This window comes from Enhydra lutris, unplaced genomic scaffold (assembly GCF_002288905.1).
Source record: "Enhydra lutris kenyoni isolate GAN:26980312 unplaced genomic scaffold, ASM228890v2 scaffoldscaffold26, whole genome shotgun sequence".
Classification (NCBI taxonomy): Eukaryota; Metazoa; Chordata; class Mammalia; order Carnivora; family Mustelidae; genus Enhydra; species Enhydra lutris.
Window position 1 is genome coordinate 15,707,718 of NW_019154110.1, and position 22,241 is coordinate 15,729,958.

At 42.6% G+C, this 22,241-nt stretch overlaps 1 non-coding gene across 1 annotated transcript; it reads left to right on the forward strand.

Annotated features, from left to right (window-relative positions):
* Window positions 1-14,491: 14,491 nt before the first annotated feature.
* On the forward strand, window positions 14,492-14,564 carry TRNAK-CUU. Its single transcript has one exon. It is a non-coding gene; the product is annotated as a tRNA-Lys (tRNA).
* The last annotated feature ends 7,677 nt before the right edge of the window (window positions 14,565-22,241 follow it).

A 22,241-nucleotide genomic window follows, 5' to 3' on the forward strand; every position in this document is an offset into this window, starting at 1 on the left:
GGACTAGAGCCAGACATGGGGGAAAAAATTTCATGTGTTTGGGAAGTGGGTTTGGAATTGATTTATTTTCCTTAAAAATATTTTTTATTATTTAAAATCAAAATCAGAGGAAAAATTTAGGTGAGGCCATATGGAAAAATCATTCATTAAAAAAGAAAGGCCATAGAGTAAATGGTAGAGAATAAGTTGCAAAGCTTTTAAAAATACAGGTGCCTGGGGGTACTGGGTGGCTCATTAAGTTAAGTGTCCAACTGAATTTCAGCTCAGGTCGTGATGTCAGGGTTGTGGCCTGGAGCCCCAAGTCGGGTTCCTTGCTCAGCTTGGAGTCTGCTTGAGATTCTCTCTCCCTCTCACTTGCACCTCCCCAGCTGCTCACATTCCAAATAAATAAATAAATAAAATCTTAAAAAACAAAATACAGTGGCACCTGGGTGGCTTTGTCAGTTAAGCATCTACTTTCAGCTCAGGTCATGATCTCAGGGTCCTGGGATTGAGTCCCACATCGGGCTCCCTGCTCAGTGGGGAGTCTGCTTCTCCCTCTGCCCCCCACCCCCAGCTTGTGTGAGTGCACTCTCTCTCTCTCTCTCTTGCTCACACTCTCTTTCTCTCAAATTAATAAAATACAAGTGCCTAAGCTTCTCCATACAGATTCTAATTGAGAGGTTCTCAGGTAGGGCTTAGCTATTTATATTTTTGCAGAGCTCCACAAATGATTTTGATGTATACCTCGGGGAGACCCACTGAGATGGATACATTGTTACCCTTTCAAATGATTGAATAAACATTCAGATCAGAAAGAGTAATGCAAGGGGCACCTGGCTGGCTTAGCGCTATAGCATATGACTCTTGATCTCAGGGTCAGGAGTTTGAGCCCCATGTTGGGCATAGGGTTTACTTTAAAATAAGAGTAACACAAGGAAGATTTACATAATTAAAACATTTTTCCCCCTAATAAAATTTGTTCCTACTTGTGGACCTTTTCTATTTCCATTTATTTACTTGTACTCTGATGAATTTGTAGCCTTTGTACATAATCCAGAACACAGAAGGGACAGCTTTCAATAAACATGTGTAGTTCTGTACAGTGTAAGGAAAAAAACATGGCATAAGAGCTGATGGCCTGGGGCTTAGCAGGAAGAGCAATAGAAGTAGGGAAAGATCTCATCTCCATATCAGTTAAAACATATTGACAGAGGTACGACTGGGTGGCTCAGTGGGTTAAGCCTCTGCCTTCGGCCCAGGTCATGATCTCAGGGTCCTGGAGTCAAGCCCCACATCGGGCTTTCTGCTCAGTGGGGAGCCTGCTTCCCCCCCACTCTGCCTGCCTCTCTGCCTACTTATGATCTCTCTTCCTGTCAAATAAATAAATAAAATCTTAAATATATGTATATATATATATATGTATATATATATATATATGTATATATATATATATACACACACATACATACATACAGAATTTCAAGGATGATTCCCACTGTGACCAGCTGTGGGCCGTTTCTAAGGAATAGAAGTAGTAGGTAGTCTCATGATATTTAATATGAATATTTTTCTTTCTTTTATAATACTGGCATTAACTCACAGGGAGTTATTGTTAAAGACTGAAGAATAGAAACTACAAAAGCCAAGCAGAACCTTGTTCTACCCAGCCCAGCTTCCAGAAAATATAGTGAAAGAGACAGTAGATTCTTTGAGAAAATCCTGAAGTTAAGCAATTTTCACAATGACTATGTTTCCTAAGACCATCATTTCCCAAAGTGTGCCCTTTGTAAGAAGTAGTTTCTCAGAAGACTGGAAGATATTGCTTGAAAAGAGGTTTCATGATAAAATCAGTTTGGAATGTAGGATTTCACCAAGTTAGAAAGATTTCTTTGCAGGACTTCTCAGAGCCTTTGTGAATCCCTAAGAAAGAATATAGTATAAAATATGAAAACCTTATGTTGGTGGATGCAACACACTTTGCAAAACACTTCCATAGACCATAAGATTTCCAGTCAGAGCTAAATAAATATTAGTTTATGTATAAATGTTAATGCAAGGAAAATTAGTACAGAGTATTATGGTCCTAGGTTTGTATTATTTCATTTGGATTTTTCCCTGAAGGAAAGTTAATCTTCATGTGAAAATTAGGAGACAATATATAGAAAATTCAAGAGCCTCTCCGGATAAACTCTTAGAACTAATGAGAAAGTTCACTAAAGTTTTTAGACATAAGATCCTTGCCCCCACTCACAAATTGCTTTCCTATTCACCAATAGCAAACAATTAGAAAATTTAATTTTTTTGAAGAAATTTTAATTTTAAAAGTACCATTTATAATAGGGCCAAAATCTGTTCACTAACTAGGAAGAAGTCTAACAAAATATGGTCAAACCTACTATGGAGAAAACTTAAAGTCTTTATTCAAAGACATAAAAAAATTCCTAAACAAACAGAGAGATTATATACCATGTTTGTGGTTAGGGAGATGCAACGTGGTAAGGGTATAATGGTCTCCATCTTTCACTTCCTTCATTTCCTGATTAAAACTTGTATTTATCTCTTACCCTTCCTTCTCTTGTTTCTTGTAATGTCTAAGAACAAAGATGGTCTCCACTCTTTCATTGTCAGAATGTCTTCTGCCTGTCTTAGCCAATTATGAGACATGTTTTAGAGCTCCATCTCCAGATGCCCAGTAATACCCAGCCAGGTCAGTTGGGAGAGCATGTGACTCTTGATCTTGGGGTTGTGAGTTTGAGCCCCACATTGTGTGTAGAGATTACTTAAAAAATAAAATCTAAGAAAACAAGCAAGCAAGCAAGAAGGATGCCCAGTAAACCCTGGTGGGTGGTTGTAGGATTTCTAGTACAGTGTAAAAGGTCTTAAAGCATTTTAGAGTACTATCAGATTCTCTGAGCAGCCTATGCAATTAGTTTGTGTCTTCTAACCACTAAATATCTCTTGGATGCCTTAGCTAGAAAGGGCTTTATCTGTGCTCAAAATCACCCAATTTAATCTACTAAATGGGTTCTGTCAATGTAAATGAAGGTAGCTTCCTGGCTCACAGCAATACCCACAGAGGCCACATTTGTGCTACATTTCCTCTGATAATAGACTCAACCCCAAATCATAAAGGTGGGGAGGAGGTGATCCAGGCTGGATTGATTATAATGCCTCATTCCTCTGGCCTGGTGTACACATGACCCAGGCTGCACTGATCAGTCTTTCCTGATGGAGGAGAGAATGAAGCTAACAGGAAAAGAGCAGAGAGACCAACCGTTTTTGAACTCCTGGCTTTTGTCACCCCTGCACTTTCGTGGGTTGAGGATACAAGCCAAGAAAGGTCCCCTTTTTTTTTCTTAAATTTGTTCAATATGGCTTTCTGTCTCTTGCAGCCAAAGAATTTTCATAAGAAAGCAAGTGGAAAGTTCCATTCTTCAGTTGCCCCGGAGTCTATGAAGGCTACCAGTAATATAGTAAGAAGTTATTCAGGGAAGCAGAAATGCCATAAGTTATGAAGTTATGGGATAAGGAATTTATTACAGGAAGGAGAGCATGCACAATGGTGGGAGTAGCTCAGGAAGTACAGGATCAGTCAGAAAATCGGGAATCAGAGAAGAGGTCACTGTTTGGTCAATCCGAGAAGCTAAACACGTCCAGCACTGAAATGGGATGGCAAAGGCAAGCTCCCGGAAGGTCAGTGGGAAGCTGTGCCCCTGTATAGTTACTTACTTTGAGGATCACTGTCAAGCATCTGGCACTGAGTCCCGGGCCACCAGTTGGTAAAAAGTCAGTCAATAGGGTCACCAGTTGGTAAAAAGAGGCCAGTCAGGAGCAGAGGAGAACAGGAACAATCTGGAACCCCCACACACCTCTCTCTGTAACTGCTTCCAACCGTGACAACCTTCAGAGGGTAATGGCTGCTGCTTCACCTCCACCTTCCAAATCTTATGCAAATCCCCCTTATGGCCAGCTCCTGCCTGGAACCATGCAGAGAGGAGGATTCTGGGAAATACAGATCCCAACTTATTCAAACTGTCACCGCACAAATTGCCCTAACCTTTATCCAGGCAGCCACACATGGAGAGAGCCTCATGTAAAGAAAGAAATCAGGTGCTACACCACCTGACTGGCCTGAGGCTTCTGCAGCAGTCTGACCCTGACCCACCCGCTGCTCTTCTCACTGGGCAATTTTTCTCACACCCTTCCAGGTTCCTAGCTCTGCCGGCCCCTGGTCCACCTAAGAGCCCTCAGTCCTCCTCCCAAATCTGTAAGCCCAGCCCCGTAATAATTGTTAGGACCAATTTTAACTTTGGAAAAGGAAGATGAGGGATGTTCAATCTGCTGCTTGGGGACACAACACAAAGTTAAGATTGCTCAGAGACCACCTCTGACTTCTTGCCCCTGTCCTAGGTTCTGTTGGCTGGCTTCTGCCTTGCTCCTGGAGCAAAAAATAGCCTGATCATCTGCTGAGCATTCTCTCGAGGCCTCCTAGGACTAAGTTCCTGACTTGCTGCACCCAACGAACCCCACCGAAATCCTCTGAACTCCAGCCAGGAGCTGTGGGCACTCCTTCCAAATAGGCTTTCCTGATAGCAGCTCCTTCAAGTCTGATTTCCGATAGCAGCCAACCCATGACATGCTTGAGCAATACTCCTCCAAGCCACTCTGAACCCCTACATTGTTTGTACAAGTGGTTCTTATTCTCCAGAAGCAGAGTCACCTGCCTGTTGTACATATCCTCCTTCCATTTTCATCTCCTTTTCAAACTTCACTAAAATGGAACTTTGCCTTAATCATCAGCTTTTGTGGCATATTCAAACAGCTTCTTCAATTTTTTTATAGGGTCCAATCGGAATGTTCCTCCCTTTGAGCCCAGCACAGCTGATTCTGATATTCAGTTATATTTCATTTTCTGACTGAATTTCTCTTTGCTTTAATACTTGCATCAGCAGCTGACTGGTCATTCATTCAGCTAGTTCCCATGTGTCCGGTGTTTAAGATGCTTGTCCTGGCAAAATGACAAATGACTACATGTCACAGATCTTTGGGGGTCACTCCAAAGCATCTTAAATGGTGAGTGTGGCATCCAAGAGTACCAGGGATGTCAATTTATTACTTGTTCTGTTGCTACCCTCTGTCAACCTCTTGCCATATCAGATGACCCCGATACCTCCTGCTTTACTAAAAAAAAAAAAAAAAATGCTTTTCATCATCAATTGTCCTGGTCCCCAGATTCCATACCCTGCCTACAAACTGGACAGCCTCCCAGAACCCATACCTATAGACCATGTTTCCTGGGTATATATCCTGAGTGGATGGGTGTATGTATGTTTTAAATAATCTCTACACCCATTGTGGGACTCAAACTCATGACTCTTGAGATCAAGAGTCATATGCTGTACTGACTGAGCCAGCCAAACACCACTGAGCAGGTGTGTGAAGTACCACATCCCCACCCCTTCCCATGTGTCTTCTTCAGTGCTCTGGGCCAAGTTGGCTAGGAGGACCACCATTACCAATAATGCATTGAGCACTTGATCCCTGGATGTACTGACTCATGGAAATAGTTTAAAATAGCTTTGCTGGCTCCAGGGAAATATACCAAGAGAAAATAAAGTCATCTCTGAGATATTTTGGGTCATTAAATCATCTCATATGAGCCATCCCAAACTCTAACAAATTGAGCAAGGTTTTCATTGACGGTATTATGGCCATCCAATTAGGCTCTAGATCAAATATATGATCCAATGACACTTTTATATACTCCACAGCTCATTGGACTCCCTGTGTAATCATTGCAGAGAGTACATTTAAGTCTGTTTTATAGAAATTGTGGAGTCTCACACTTCTATTGTTCTAGGGGATTACAGAATCTTTTAGGATTACAGATGATCTTTTAGGACCTATTTTTGGTCATATCACTGACTTACTCAGTGCCAAGTCCTCGGTCAGGAGTCCATTGTCCTATTGTAATAGTATTCCTAGGAGAGCATGAAATGCATATTTGTTTTTTCACTCAGTGAATATTCTAAATTTTTAGGTAGGCTCCAGGGGCGCCTGGGTGGCTGGCTCAGTTTGTTGAGCCTCTGACTCTTGGTCATGATCTTGGTCATGATCTTAGGGTTATGATACTGAGCCCACAGTTGGGCTCTGCACTGGGGGTGGAGCCTATTTGAGATTCTCTTTCTCCCACTTCCTCTGCCCCTCTTCCCTGCTCTAAAAAAATTTAAAAATTAAAAAACTGGCGCACCTTGGTGGCTCCGTCAGTTAAGCATCTGACTTTGGCTCAAGTCATGATCTTGGGGTCCTAGGATCAAGCCCTCTGTCCAGTAGGGCTCAATGCTTAGTGGAAAGTCTGTTTGTTACCCCCTCCCCAGCCCTCCCCCACTCATGCGCATGCTCTCTCTCTCAAATAAATAAATAAAATATTTAAAAACTTTTTTTAACTTAAAAAAAAATTTTTTTAAAGATTTTATTTATTTATTTGACAGAGAGAGATCACAAGCAGACAGAGAGGCAGGCAGAGAGAGAGGAAGAAGCAGGCTCCCCGCTGAGCAGAGAGCCCGATGCGGGGCTCGATCCCAGGACCCCGAGATCATGACCTGAGCCGAAGGCAGCGGCTTAACCCACTGAGCCACCCAGGCGCCCCAGACTTAAAAAATTTTTTAATTAATTAATTTATTTATTTTTAAAGATTTTATTTATTTATTTGACAGACAGAGATCACAAGTAGGCAGAGAGGCAGGCGGAAGCAGGCTCTCTGCAGAGCTCAATCCCAGGACCCCGGGATCATGACTTGAACCGAAGGCAGAGGCTTTAACCCACTGAGCCACCCAGGTGCCCCCCAAATTTTTAATTTAAAAAGTAGTCTCCATGCCCAGTGTGGGACTTGAACTCATATCCCTGAGATCAAGAGTCACATCCTCTACTGACTGAGCCAACCAGGTGATCCAAATATTTTAATTTTTGAATGAAGCGCTCTGCCACTGAGCACATTGTGAGAGGTTTGCCTGATTTGTACACTGAGAGGGTGTATGTGTTGCAGACAGGGAGGAAGGAGATGGTGTGGAATGGATATGATCCTTGAGGAAAAGCTTTGCTTAGGAAACTGTGGCAAGTTTCCTAAACAGAGAAGGAAAGAAGGAAGGAGGGAAGGAAGGAAGGAAGGAAAAGAAAGAGGGAAAGAAAAGAAGGAGGGAGGAAGAGGAGAGGAGAAGAGAAGAGATGAGACAGAGGAGAGGAGAGGAAACAGGAAACCTGTTAGGACAATCTTGAACCAGGTTTTACCTCAAAGACCCAATACCTTCAACTTCCTCCATTTTTCTCCTATGGAATTTCAACTTATTGAAAGAATGAGCCATTCTTTCTTTCCCTGACCCTGCTTTGGCCGAAGGCCCTAACATCTTTCCCCTGAAGCCTCAGCCTCTCCTAAACACCTGTGGTAGGCAAATACTGCCTCAAAAAGTTGTCCCATCTTAATCTCCAGAACATGTGAATTCACGATCTTACCAAGGAGACTTGGTGGTTGTCATTAAGTTAGGATCTTGAGATAGAGAGATTATCGTGGATTATCTGTGTGGGCCCAGCGTAAACTCAAAGGTCCTAATGAGAGGAATGTGGGAGGGTTAGAGTCAGGGAAGGAGATGTGACTATGGAAGCAGAGGTGGGAATGATGGGGCAGTGAGCCAAGGAATGCCAACAGCCTTCTAGAAGCTCAAAAAGGCAAGGTAACAGTTTCTCCAGAAAGGAGGCCGCCTCATCAGTATCTTAGCCTGATAAGACCCATGTTGGACGTCTGACCTCCAGAACTATAAGAGAATAAATTTGTATCATCTTATTCTATGAAATTTGGGGTGATCTGTTACAGTAGCAATAGGAAACAAATACAGTGCCCCAGCCAGCATTGACTAAACGGTAGAAATGGTGGGGTTATCGAGAGCTACCCTGCTTTGTGTGGTGGCCACGAGTGACAGATTGCTGTTGAGCAACAGGAATGTGGCTAGTCTGAATTGAGATGGACTGCAAGTGTGAAACACATACCATGGCTTAAGGACTTCATTAATATTTTGGATACATCAGGGTAAATAAAATATATTAGAAATACTTTCATTTGTTTATTTTTACTTGTTTAAATGTAGCCACTGGAAAATTAAAAATTCCACGTGTGACTTGCATCATATTTCTGTTGATCAGAGGTTTGGATGAATCTCGATGCTACAGTTTCTAACATTACTGTGCAACCTGACTGGGTTGGCCCCAGGCCTTGTGCTTTCAGTTCATATGCCTCTGGTTCCCATCAAGTATGCCAGGATGCTACCAGAAGGGGACATACCCTGAACTACCCTGAACCTGCCTGGCTTGAGTCTTGGTACCCTGCTTTAAGTTTTTCAAACTTATGTTTTATAGGCTGAGGTCATCTTTAAGAAAAAGAACACAAAATTAGGTATGGGTGTAGGAGTAATCTGTGTCAAGTGGAGGACCTTAAAGCTTCATTAACCTTACTGTGAATCTGCCTGTCTTCACTCCCAAACATCATCAGGACTGACTCCTTTCTTCTAGTTTCTTTCTTCCTTTCTTTTTTTAAGCTAGTTTGTTTGTTTATTTATTTATTTATTTATTTATTTATTTATTTTAATAGTCTTCATGCCCAACGTGGGGCTCGAACTCACAAACCCAAGATCAAGAATCGAACGCTCCTCTGACTGAGCCAGCCATGTGCCCCTCTCCTAGTTTCTAGTCTGCCAGGGATCCCACTTTCCAAAGATCTCTCACTCCTTCCTAAGACAACATACAAAGTGGCCCCCACTGCCCTTAACCCTGGCAAAAGAGGCCCAGCCCTTGAACTTTGGAGAACATCACATAACAGTAACACACTGGCTAGGTATGTTAAGGAAAATAAGGATGCCTATCAGTTGGGATTTGGCACTCAGTGCTGGCACAGCACAATCCTAAACATTTGTTCTCATGACTAACACTATTCAGGTCCCAAAAAATTGCTTCACTACGTTTCCAGCCCTGTGTCCTTGAAACAAAAAAGAACTGAGACCAAATGCCATGAAGATTTGTAAATTGTGGTGCTAATAACCCAGAGCTAGACACTGCACCCGAGTGAAAGGAGGAGGAAGCATTAAAGAAAAAAAGAAGAAAAGACAAATCAATTAACTTGTCAAACCCTCCTCCCAACTAGCATGAATGCAATGGGTTCTTACATAACAAGGTATCATTTCCCAGGGGTACAGTGGTTCTGGTTTTTGCAACAGTTGCAAGTGACGGCTAAGGAATATTTTGTAACACCAAATAGTTCAAATTACTCTTGAATGTTTATATATGCAGGTCTAGATGCAACATTCTTCAAACATTATATGAATTGGCACCTGGATAGACAAATACAGGAGCAACTAGATGGACAGTGAATGCTAGAATTATGAGTTTTTATAAAAATTTTAATGAGAATGTAAATTTTCTAAAAATTTGGATATGAATTTCAATTTTATTAAAATAATTTTGAAAGTGAGTACAAGTCAAGATTATCATAAAGACAGAAAGTGCAGAAGTGGAATTCAGAGAAGAAAAAGCCTGAAAGAAGAGGAAATAGAAAGTCATCTGTTTAAATTTCTAAAAACTGGAAACAGTGATAGTGAGCTGAGCATGACCCACATAAAAACTGCAGACAGGACTTTACGAATCTTTAGTGAACAAATATTTCATTACTAATCAAACGAACAGTGAAAATAAACAGGGGGACGTCTGGTCGCTCAGTCAGTTAAGCGTCTGTCTTCCGCTCAGGTCACTATCCCAGGGTCCTGGGATTGAGTCCCACATCGGGTTCCCTGCTCCACCGGGGGTCTGCTTCTCACTGTGCCCCTCACCCCACTCATTCTCTCTTTCTCTCCATCTCTTTCTCTCAAATAAATAAAACCTTAAAAAAAAATCTTTCAGCCCACAATTTGAAAAGATCAGATGAAATTTCTGCAAGTTCTCTTTCTTCATTAAATGAAAACTTAATTATGGATTAAAACAATGAGGGGGAAAAAAGAATTATTCATAACAAAGTCATGACTCAGAAAGCCAAATGCAATTCTGGGCAGTCCATTTGCACATGAAGAAAATTGCATTTATAAAATCTGCAATTCATTGTGAAAACTAAAAACCACTGGAGTTTTACTGTTCTTATTGGATAGTGATCCTGAAAAATGCCTGTCCCATCTTTCAGACAGTATAAATACATCCCTAGCAAAGTGCAATCTAATTCAAATTAATGGTGATGGGGTGCTTGGGTGGCTCAGTCGGTTAAGCATCTGCCTTCAGCTCAGGTCATGATCCTGGGGTCCTGGGATTGAGCCCTGTGTCAGGCTCCCTGCTCGGCAGGGAGTCTGCTTCTCCCTCTTCCTCTGTGCCTCCCCCCACTCATTCCCTCCCCCTCAAATAGATAAATGAAATCTCTTTAAAAAATTTTTAAAAATAGGGGCGCCTGGGTGGCTCAGTGGGTTAAGCCGCTGCCTTCGGCTCAGGTCATGATCTCAGAGTCCTGGGATCGAGCCCCGAATCGGGCTCTCTGCTCAGCAGGGAGCCTGCTTCCTCCTCTCTCTCTGCCTGCCTCTCTGCCTGCTTGTGATCTCTCTCTGTCAAATAAATAAATAAATAAAATCTTAAAAAAAATTTTTTTTTTAAATAAAATGCACTGGGCGCCTAGCTGGCTCAGTGGGTTAAGCCTCTGCCGTCGGCTCAGGTCATGATCTCAGGGTCCTGGGATCGAGTCCCGTATCGGGCTCTCTGCTCGGCAGGGAGCCTGCTTCACTGTCTCTCTCTCTCTGCCTGCCTCTCTGCCTACTTGTGATCTCTGTGTGTCAAATAAATAAATAAAATCTTTAAAAAATAAAATAAAATAAAATAAAATAAAATGCACCAAATGAGGGGCTCCTGAGTGGCTCAGTTGGTTAAGCGTCTGAGTCTTGATATCAGCTCAGGTTCTGATCTCAGAGTTGTGATTTTAAGCCCCACATGGGGCTCCATGCTTGACATGGAGCTTCCTAGATAGATAGGTAGGAAGATGATGGATAGATAGATAGATAGATAGCACCAAATGATCACTATATAAAATGAAGAACTAAAGATGAGATTATTGGGATACCTGGGTGGCTCTGTCATTTAAATCTCTGCCTTCGGCTCAGGTCACGATCCCAGAGTCCTGGGATCAAGACTCACATCAGGCTCCTTGCTCAGCGGTGAGTCTACTTCTCCCTCTGCCTGGCACTCCCCCTGCTAGTGTTTGTGCTCTCTCTCTCTCTCTCTGGCAAATAAATAAATAAAATCTTTTTTAAAAATGAGATCATTAATTTAATTGTTTCAACATAAGAGGAGAAATCATACACAACCTAATTAGATCCTTGTTACTCAATTTACCTAGATTATTATATTATGAAATATAATAAAAATATCATACTGCTTTTTCTGTATTATTTTAGAAGTAATATATTTCAAAATTCCTGGAAGACAATTTATGTATATTATCTATAGATGACTCACCAAAAAACAAACAAACAAACAAAAAAAAACAAGGAAGTTAAAAAAAAACAAAAAAAAATCACTGACAACACATTAATTTTAAACACCATGCTTGACCCAACCCTCAGGCTTCCCCGAGAGAGGGCCAGGAGGGCCTGGGGTGGCTCGCAGTTTCAGACCCAGCCACAGCCGCCACTCCCCCACTTGCCATGGGCGTGCTTGTCCCCGGTCCCTGCCAGAGGGGACAGCACAGACACCGTGCTGGCACCACGGGCTCAGGTCCCCACAGTCTCCTTTCTCAGCCTGTTCTACCTGGAAAACCAGTGATTCCTGGTGGCCAGATGACTCCTCTCTGCCTTCCACGTCCCGAACGGCCATCTGCTGGCACTGGACCTTAGGGTGGGGAAGGCCACGCACAGCTGCCCGGCCTACCTCCAAAGGCGCAGCAGAGCGCCCTGCGGAGCACAGGCCTATTCACCCCAAACCCAATGCTGCCACTCCACCCTCAGGGACAGGAGCTGGCTGGGCGCCCGGAAGGTCACCAGCAGGAGCACCCCCAAACCGGAGGTATAGGCCAGGTTGGCTCACGGAGGGGCCCACCAGGCACACCAATAGAGGGGAGGCACAGGGGCCTGCAAAGCGAGTGGCAAGTAGAGGCTGTTTGGTGGTGAGCTCCCCAGGGTCCCCTCAAGGGTGACCAGACAGCACCTGCAGCCCAGTCCCCTCACAGGGACGAGGGGTGAAGTGAGATCCAGGAGATGGGGTGGCATGGCCTGCAGACACTGATGCTCAGCACCCCCTTTGGGGCATGGAGCCCTAGCTGGCAGCCGGACACTGTTCCCCCACCCGGGCCCGCAAGGTCTGGGGACGTGGGCTGGAGTGGCATGAGACAGAGCCATCCACACGGTCAAACCGTCGGGACGCTGGCCTGGGACCAAGCCTGGTCTCCCCCAGAATAGGGAGAGACATCTTCCCAGCGCCCAGCAAGCGCTCTCTCCCCACACCACCATGCTCACGCAAATACGTCCTCTGTGGAGAGACAAGAGAGGCTAAGGCGTCTCAGGACAGATATCCCACGTCCCACACCAGCAGCTCAAGAGAGGTTGGCTTTACATCTGCAGTAATGATTACATTCAGTTTTCTTTACTATTTTGCTGGTTTTCAGTCACATAAAAACTGTAGCTCTATGACTTTTTAAACAGATTTTATTTTTAAGTAATCTCTACACCCAGCATGGGGCTCAAGTTTACAACCCTGAGATTGAGAGTCTCATTCTCTAATACTGAGCCAGGTGGGGCCCCTGATGGATATTTTTTATTTCATTTTCTTGCCATCAAAGTATGTTTTATTGTAATGAAGCTATATTTGTTAAAGTAGAGAGAATACATTTTATTTAGCCATTTGTTTGTTTGATTTTAAGCTTTTAATTATATAAGACGTGGTACATGATTCTCTATTTGTATTCTTACCTGGGACCAACAAATGTTGGAAATAAGCCCAGTTCTATCCACCCACCCGACTTTCTCAGATATGGGGATCAGTCACCAATTCATGGTCACCCCAATTCCCAGCTTCTTTCTCCATCTACCCAGCCAGTTGTTGACATACCAACAGATGTCAGGATCAAGTACATCAGCTATTTCAAATCTAATTTCTGTCATTTGCAGCTGAAAGAGACTAGTCGCACTCATTCACAGGGCTCTTCACAAATTTTCTGTTTCCTTCTTCCCAGACCATATCCTCTTTGAAGTTAGGTATGGTTATGGCAGCTGCTTTGACCAATAACAGTGAGCAGACAAGAGCCAATACAAGATCGGCCACTCCTTTCTCTCTGCCCTAGCAACCAGCAACACTCCAGATGCTTTCTTAATTTGTGTATCATTTAAAAAATCATCAGCATGCACAACATGTACTTAATGCCACTGAACTATACTCTCAAAAATTATTAAAATGGTCCATTTCATGCTATCTATATTTTACCATGATAATAATAATGAAAAAAAAAAAGAGTATCATCAGCAGGCAATTGGATATTAACTAAGGCCCTAGGGGTAACTCCACGTAAATGGCTGTGATGGCCAAAGAAAGGGTCTTCCTTTCATTCATTTGGCAAACTTTTATTGAGCATCCACTATGTACTCACCACCATGCTAGGCACCGGTGGTACCGACACTATACTTCTGACCTTGAAAAGGTTTCTTCCTGCTATAGAGCCCTCATCACACTGTCTTCCATCCTAGCCCATCCACCGCCCACTCCTAATGGCCCCACTTAGGTTCCTGCTTTGTCAGCAGATCCACCTAGCCCATATTAAGCAGTAATAGCTGAAAGTCACCCTGGCCACTTAAGGAACCCTTGCTCTTCCTAATCTTTTTGTCCTTTAACTCACTAGTGTGGTGTGTGAGAGGACAGGGTCTCAAGTCCAGCAAGCCAGACTCAATTCTCTGCTCTACCACATAATATTTTGGTGACCTGGACAAGTGACTTATTTCTCTATGCCTCATCTCTTCGTTGGCCAAGTGGGGATACTAACAGTGCCTGCCTCTTAGGATCAATGCAAAGCTTACATGAGATATCTCATATAAGCATTTACCCCAATGCCTGGTACAGATTAAGTGCTGAATAAGTATTAGTGGTTGATGAGTCATTCTAAGCTCCTGTTTTGCCCTGTGATGCTGGTGTTTCTGGCTCACTAATGGACATTACAGCAGGGATTCTGCACCCTGTACTTCGCCAGCTCTCTCTGTACCGATACGTCTATACTTACAGTTTGGCTCACACATCTTGCCTCTCTGCAGGGGCCTGTTGCTGGTCTACAGCCACTTGGGAGCACCCTCGAGTTAAGAGCAACCCGTTCTCCTTCCTGACAGGTGGCTTAGTTCCCAGCCAGTGAGAACCTTTCACTTTCAAATCTAGCTGGAGCTGGTGAACTGGGTGCGTCCTCCCAGACAGTTGGTGGGAAGATGCCTTTCAACACTTAAGAAACAATAAACCCGGGGGAGGTGCCTGGCTGGCTCAATTGGTAGAGCCTGTGACTCTTGATCTCAGGATTGTGAGTTCAAGCCCCACGTTGGGCAAGAAGCCTACTTAAAAACAAAACAAAAACCACCACCACCACCAACAACAACAAAAAAACCATAAAACTGATTGAGACCACTTCTGCTGGGGAAGGCTTTTAACAGCACAGTATCCCAACCTCTGGAAGCAATTCCCAGCCATATCATCAGTGTTTGTAAATGTGGCTGGAATTAATATTTCAAAGTTCTTCCTCACTCTCCTCAAATTTCTGGACGGCCTCCCTGCACACCCTACCCTTTGTGGATATGAGTCACCCTCCCCTGGAACCAGAAAACAGGCAGCAAATACAGGGTGGTTAAATACAATCACACTGCTGGGCTAAACAAGAGAGATTGGAGCACACATTTGCAGAGTAGAATGATTGGATATTTCTGCCTGTCTTTTACATTTTTTTAGGATTTCCATTTTTCTTGTTAAGGTGCAATGAGAACTTGTTCACTTAGAGGAAATCTGAATGTAAAGTCCTTCTAGATGGTAATAATTTTCTTCCTGTCATTCATCGTTATCTCAACCAAATGTAAGTTAAATGATGTTTTTAATGATTTTTTTAAGTGACTCTCCCTTATTGAGAAACTCCAAAACATGTAATATGGATTTTTTTCTTTTATTTCCCTTATTTTGTTAAAAATTAGCAGATTTTTTTTTTAGAGCAGTTTTAGATTTACAGCAAAATTAGTGGAAAGTACAGAGAGTTCCCCTATATTCCCTCTCCCAAGTACACACTTTCCCCCATTATTAACATCTTGCATTGGTGTGATACATTTGTTAAAATTAATAAATCAATATTGATACATTATGTTAACTAAGACCTATAGCTTATCTTAAGCCTCATCCCCTGTGTTATACAGTTCTATAGGTTTGTTTTTTTGTCTTTTTTTTTTTTTTTAGATTTTTGTTTATTTATTTGAGAGAGAGGCAGAGAGAAAGAGCATGAGCGGAGCAGGGAGGGGCAGAGGGAGAGGGAGAAGCAGGCTCCCCACTCAAGGACACTGAGGCTTGATCTCAGGGCTGAGATCCTAACCTGAGCCAAAGGCAGCCGCTTAACCAACTGAGCCACCCAGGCACCCTTATAGTTCTTTAAGTTTTGACAAATGAATGATGTCATGCACAGTATCAGAGTAGTTTCACTGCTCTAAAATCCCCTGTGTTCCACTTACTCATTCTTCCCTTCTATCCCACCTCTCTGACCCCTAGCAACCACTGTATAGTTAGTTTGCCTTTTCCAGAATGTCATATAGTTAAAATCATACCATGTGTATGTAGCCTTTTCATACTGGCTTCTTTCACTTAGTAATATGCATTTAAGTTTCTTCCATGTCTTTTCCTGGCTTGGTGGCTCATTTCTCCCTCCCCCTTCTCCACCTCCCCCACCCAAGCTTTATTAAGAAATCATTGACACATAACATTGTGTAAGTTTAAGGTATACAGCATACTGACTGCATATATTACTAAATTGCAAAATGATTACAACATAATATTAACTACCACCCTCATCCCATCATGTAATTACTACTTCTTTTCGTAATGAGAATATTTAAGATCTACTCTCCTAGCAACATTTGAGTATATGTGCTGTGGGATTGTTGAGTGTGATGGTCAAGAAAGAATTCTTAAGATGTTTTATGGTGCAGCTTAGTAAGTTTAATTAGTACGGGGACAGGATCTGTGGGCAGAAAGAGCTGCACTTTTTGCTGTATGAAACCGGCGACCAGACACTTCGTTCCCAAGGGGAAGGGGATGTACAGGGAGTATTTGATCATAAATGTCTTCAGGAATAATATTTTCCTCAAGGTTTCTCTGGTGCTTGTTATTTAGTTTGATATTAACTATAGGTGAGATGTACAGGCAGTCATGAGACCCTTTAAGAATGCAGCAACCAGCACGTATCTGATCCTTATCAAAACTATGCAGGCCTTAGGCCAGCCTTCTGGGCTAAAGGTGAACATTTTTCTGCTTCTATCCCTCATCATTTCTCCCCAGACCAATTTTCAGTCCTTAAATCTTTAAGGTTCATGAGAGACATGAATCCCATTCAAGCTGATGGGGTTGTAGAGATGTCCCTACCTGTGGACCAAAATTGATTACTATCTGTCCTTACAAGTAACTGCAGCGGAAAGCCATTGCTGTAGAGTCCAGAGTAGATATCAGGGTGAATCTATGTAGAGTACTAAGGGCCATCAGTTGGCTGGGCAAAGGAGTCAGGAACTGTGTGCATGTATCTCAACAAGAGGAGAGAACAAAGCAGAAGAGACAACACATTAGGATTCTTAGAATGATGAAAATAAGAGAATGAGAAGACCTTTTAGTGTAGACCATAGTCCAGCTCCTAACCAGGAATGTGGCCAATCATTAAATGACAATGTAAGGCCTTTAAGAGCACCCATTTGATTATTCGTATCAGTAAGTAACCCTGTTATATTTTTGTCATCATCCGGAATGTAGACACAGTATTCTGCTCTAGTTATGGCACATATTCCTCCTTGCACTGCTGTGAAGACATCTAGTACCATTCTATTTTTTTAAAAAGATTTTATTTATTTATTTGACAGAGAGATCGCAAGTAGGCAGAGAGGCAGGCAGAGGGGGAGGGGGAAGCAGGGGCTCGATCCCAGGACCCTGAGATCATGACCTGAGCTGAAGGCAGAGGCCTAACCCACTGAGCCACCCAGGCGCTCCTACCATTCTATTTTGTAACTGCTTTACTCACTTGGGTCATTTTAATGTTTAATAATATAATGGTATTTTGAGAGCCTTTTAAGACCTTAATTGTATATTTATCAAGGGATTCCATGTGCCATATAACATTTTATAGACCTACTGGTGGAAGAAAAACAGATGTCAGATGGTCATAGTTATGGAATGCAGACCTTGTCCATCATTGTTTTAGAAATGGAAAATTAGCTGGATTTAGGAAAATCTTATTGCCACAGCCATGTGTCCAGCCTGTTGGAAGCAATGGCCATAAATCTGATCCACATAACCATTGTGTTCCATTAAGTGCTAGCCATCTGATGTCTGCTCACCTTGTCCAGTCAGTAGCAAACCTATTTGGTTGCCTTAAAATAATGGTATGGTCACGGGCTTCTACAGGGAGCCATCCCATTTAGCAAGTATTACTGGGCCATGAATCAAGGGTATAGTTTTTTTTTTTTCCAAGCATAAAAGGGCCTTTTGGCTTAGGTGTCCTACTGTGGGAGTAAGCTACATAGATCCATCCTATATTTGATTTAATCTTTCCTGGTTGTATTGATAGGAAGGATTAGTTAGTCAGGGAATCTGTTGACAGGAGCCTATCTGTGGATTGGCATATTCAATTAAAATTTTGATAGTTTGAGGATAAAAGAAAGGTCTCTTATGGCCTGGAGAGCCCCATGTAACATTTACGATGTAACACAGGCCAGCAAGAAACATTCTTCTTACTAATAGAAATATCCCTGTATGTGTTGGTATTAAGGTGAGGTATCCTACTGGTGACGCATTGATGTAAATAATGCCAATCTTTGCCTTGTCGCAGAGGAACCCACCCAGGGAGGCCTGAAGTGCTTGATATGGGCAGTAAACCACATGGTTTTGGAGCTCAGAATAATGTTGTGCGTGTTGAAGAAAAGAGTTACCATTTAGGTGTGGTTTGTAGATAGCAAGTAGAAGAAAAAAAACCTTCGTTTCTTCTTATCTTGTTTGAAGAGGAGTTTGAGATCTTCCACTGGTTCACAGAATATGAGGACACGTTGTCCAGTTTGTTGTCAGCTTGTGTTGAAGGGGGTATAAGTTTAATTCTGGAAATATAAGTCCACATCGAGTGGCCTTCTAGCTCTACAACAGTGGGAGTGCTAATACAACCCTCTAAGGTCCTTTCCATTTAGGAATGAGTTCTCCAGAGTTCTTTTCTTTCCAATCTTCTAAATAGACTAGTTGTCCAGGGCTTACTTGCAAAGAAATTTGAGTTTCCTTAGGTCTGGTTTGGGCAGTACCTTATTGGCATATTTGTTGAGAGTTCTATGGACTAATCCAGCTTATGAAAAATTTGAGAGGTTATTATAATCTGGGTCCAAGGATAAGTCAATGGTAAGGAAAGGTCTACCTTATGTCAATTCAAAAGGGCTTAGGGGTGCAGGGGTGGCTCAGTCAGTTAAGCGTCTGCTGTTGGCTCAGGTCATGATCCCAGGGTCCTAGGATCAAGCCCTGCACCGGGTTCCCTGCTCAGCAAGGAGCCTACTTCTCCCTCTGCCCATCCCCCCCTCATGCTTACACTTTCTCTCTCTCTCAAGTAAATAAATAAAATCTTTAAAAAGAAAAAAGGCTTTACCCCAATCTTTTCCATGGAGTTTTTTTGTTTTTTGTTTTTTTTTTTAAGATTTTTTTTTATTTATTTATTTGACAGACAGAGATCACAATAGGCAGAGAGGCAGGCAGAGAGAGAGAGTGGGGGAAGCAGGCTCCCTGCTGAGCAGAGAGCCTGATGCGGGGCTCGATCCCAGGGCCCTGGGATCATGACCTGAGCTGAAGGCAGAGGCTTTAACCCACTGAGCCACCCAGGCGTCCCCCACGTTTTTTGTTTTTTTTTTGAGAAAGAGAGAGAGAGAGAGAGCAAGTAGGGGGAGGAGCAGAGAGACAAGCAGACTCTCTGCTAAGCATGGAACCTGATGCAGGGCTCTGTCCCAGGTCCCTAAGATTCTGACCTGAGCCAAAGTCACATACTTAACTGACTGAGCCACCCAGGCGCCCTTTCCATGGGGAGGTTCTTACTCTTAAAGAGACCTATTAGTGAAAGAGTTATCCAGTTTTCTTTTTTTTTTTTTTCTAGACTCATCTGAGTGAGATGTCTTTTTTCTTTTTAAGATTTTATTTATTTATTTATTTATTTATTTTTAATTTATTTTAGAGAGAGAGCAAGCAGGGGAAGGGGCAACAGGAGAGGGAGAGAGAAAATCTCTGCATTGAGTGTGGAGCCCAATGTGGGGCTCGATCCCACTACCCCAAGATCACAACCTGAGCCGAAATCAAGAGTTGGACACCTAACTGACTGACCTACCCAGGTGCCCTGTGAAATATCTTTTTAAATTATTTTTTTAATTATTTTTTTAAAAAAAGATTTTATTTATTTATTTGACAGACAGAGATCACAAGCAGGCAGAGAGGCAGGCAGAGAGAGAGGGGGAAGCAGGCTCCCCGCTGAGCAGAGAGCCTGATGCGGGGCTCGATCCCAGGACCCTGGGATCATGACCTGAGCCGAAGGCAGAGGCTTTAACCCACTGAGCCACCCAGGCGCCCCTCTTTTTAAATTATGATTAATCTTTTCAACTTCGCCTGATGATTGAGGATGTCAGGTTGTATGCAAAAAATATTTAATTTTAAGGGCTTGGGCTTTGTGTTAAGTTACTTGGGCTATAAAGGATCAGCCCTTGTCACTTTGAAGAGATCAAGGGAGCTCAAACCGAGGATAATTTCCCTTATAAAGTCTTTGTTACCTCAGTAGCCATTTCTGTCTTACATGTGAAGGCTTCCACCCATCCAGTAAAGGTAGACTAATAAGTATTTATATCCCTCACAAGGTAGCATTTGTGTGAAATCAGTTTGCCAGTCTTCCCCAGGATATAGTCCATGTTTTTGTTCAAGTTTTAAAAGAGGAGCTGGTCAGGGCACCTGGCTGGCTCAGTCAGTAGAGCATTCTACTCTTGATCTTGGGGCTGTCTGTTTGAGCTCCACATGAGGTGTGAGGTTACTTAAAAATAAAAATCTTTAAAATCTTAAAAAAAAAAAAAGAGGCGGATGATTATAATACACCTTCTCAGTTAACCTGGGCACATATTGCATAGGACTTACATGCCTTTTGTAAAAGGGCTCTTAATCCTATTCCATCAAACAAGGATTTGGTGAAATCCCATAAAGCTTTTCTTTTCATATGAGTAACCTGGTGCTGGCCTATTGCTAATTTCCATTGTTTTTCCTTAGGGACAAAGATTTTTCCGTTATCATTCTTGTACCATCTGTTGGCAGTTTTAGTAGATCCTTACCCAAGTGCTCTGTTGCTTTCTTCTATAGTATACTTGGGAACCACAGTGCTTAAGGGATTAGAGACTGGTATAAAACTCATAACTAGTTTAGTGTGAACTGCCAGGTTGGGTGCCGATTGGCTAAATTATTTACTTTAGATTCTAAATGTTTTCCCCTTTTTTTTTTAAATTGAAGATTTTTATTTACTTATTTGACAGAGAGAGACACAGCGAAAGAGGGAATACAAGCAGGGGGAATGGGAGAGGGAAGAAGCAGGCTTCCCGCTGAGCAGGGAGCCCAATGCGGGGCTCCATCCCAGGACCCTGGGATTATGACCTGAGCTGAAGTCAGACACTTAACGGCTGAGCCACCCAGGCACCCCAATGTTTTCCCTTTTGATATCCTCTCTAAGATATATTACAGCAACTTCTTTAGGCAGATGAACTGCCTTTAGTAGAGTTATAATTTCAGGTCCATATCTAATAGGGGAATTACGACTAGTTAATAATTCTCTTTTCTTTCCAGATGACACCATGTGCATGAAGTACAAGGAAAGCATATTTTGAATCTGTATATATTAACTCTTAGGGCTTTAGCTAACTGAAGAGCTCAAGGGAGAGCTATCCATTCTGCTTTTGAGCTGAAATATTGATTGGGGGTGCCTGGCTGGCTCAGTCAGTGGAGCATGTGACTCTTGATCTTTTGGTTGTGTGTTCAAGCTCCATGTTGGGTGTGGAGATTACTTAAAAATAAAATCTTGGGGCATCTGGATGGCTCAGTCAATTTAGTATCTGATTCTCGATTTTGGCTCAAGTCATGATCTCAGGGTCATGGGTTCAAGCCCCATGGAGGGCTCCATGCTCAGTAGGGAGTCTGCTTGAGTTTTTCTCTTTCCCTCTGCCCTTTCCCCCACTCACTCACCCTCTCTCTCTCTCTCTCTCAAATAAATAAATAAATCTTTAAAAAGAAAATATTTTTTAATATTAAGAGAGATTAATTAATATTTAAGAGAGAGAAAGCATGAGCAGGGGAAGGGGCAGAGGGAGAAGCAGACTCCCCGCTCAGCAGGGTTCCATCCCAGAACTCTGGGATCATGACCTGAGCCGAAGGCAGATACTTAACCAGCTGAGCCACCCAGATGTCCCAAAAATAAAATATTAAAAAAAAAAAATACTGATCTGTAATGGGTTGGCCTCAGTAGTTTTCATTAAACCAACAATTGTGTAGCCAGGCTTTCTTTGTCCTCCTATAAAAATACTACCGTCCATAAATCAGCTAACATCAGTGTTGTCTATGGCTTGATCTTCTAGATCTGGATGGCTGGAAGAGACTAGTTCTATTAACTCTTTACAGTCCTATACAGATGCAATAGTGTCATGGTCTCATCCAGGTACGAGGGGTGCCGGGTTTAAGGTTTGACAGATTTCAAGAGCAATACTGGGGGAGCTAAAATCATTGCTTGATACTTAGTCATCCCCCTGTCATTCGCTGATGTTCTTTAGCTTCTGAAAGTCCTTGAACCTGATGAGGAGCCATCACTGTCAATGGCTGTTCCATTGAAAGTTTGGACGCTTCTACTAACAGTGCAGCAGCTGCTACTGCTTGGAGACATGCTGGCCATCCTCGGGCTCCCTTGTCAATGGCTTTGGAAAATATCCTACAGGTCCAGATTCTTACCTGCA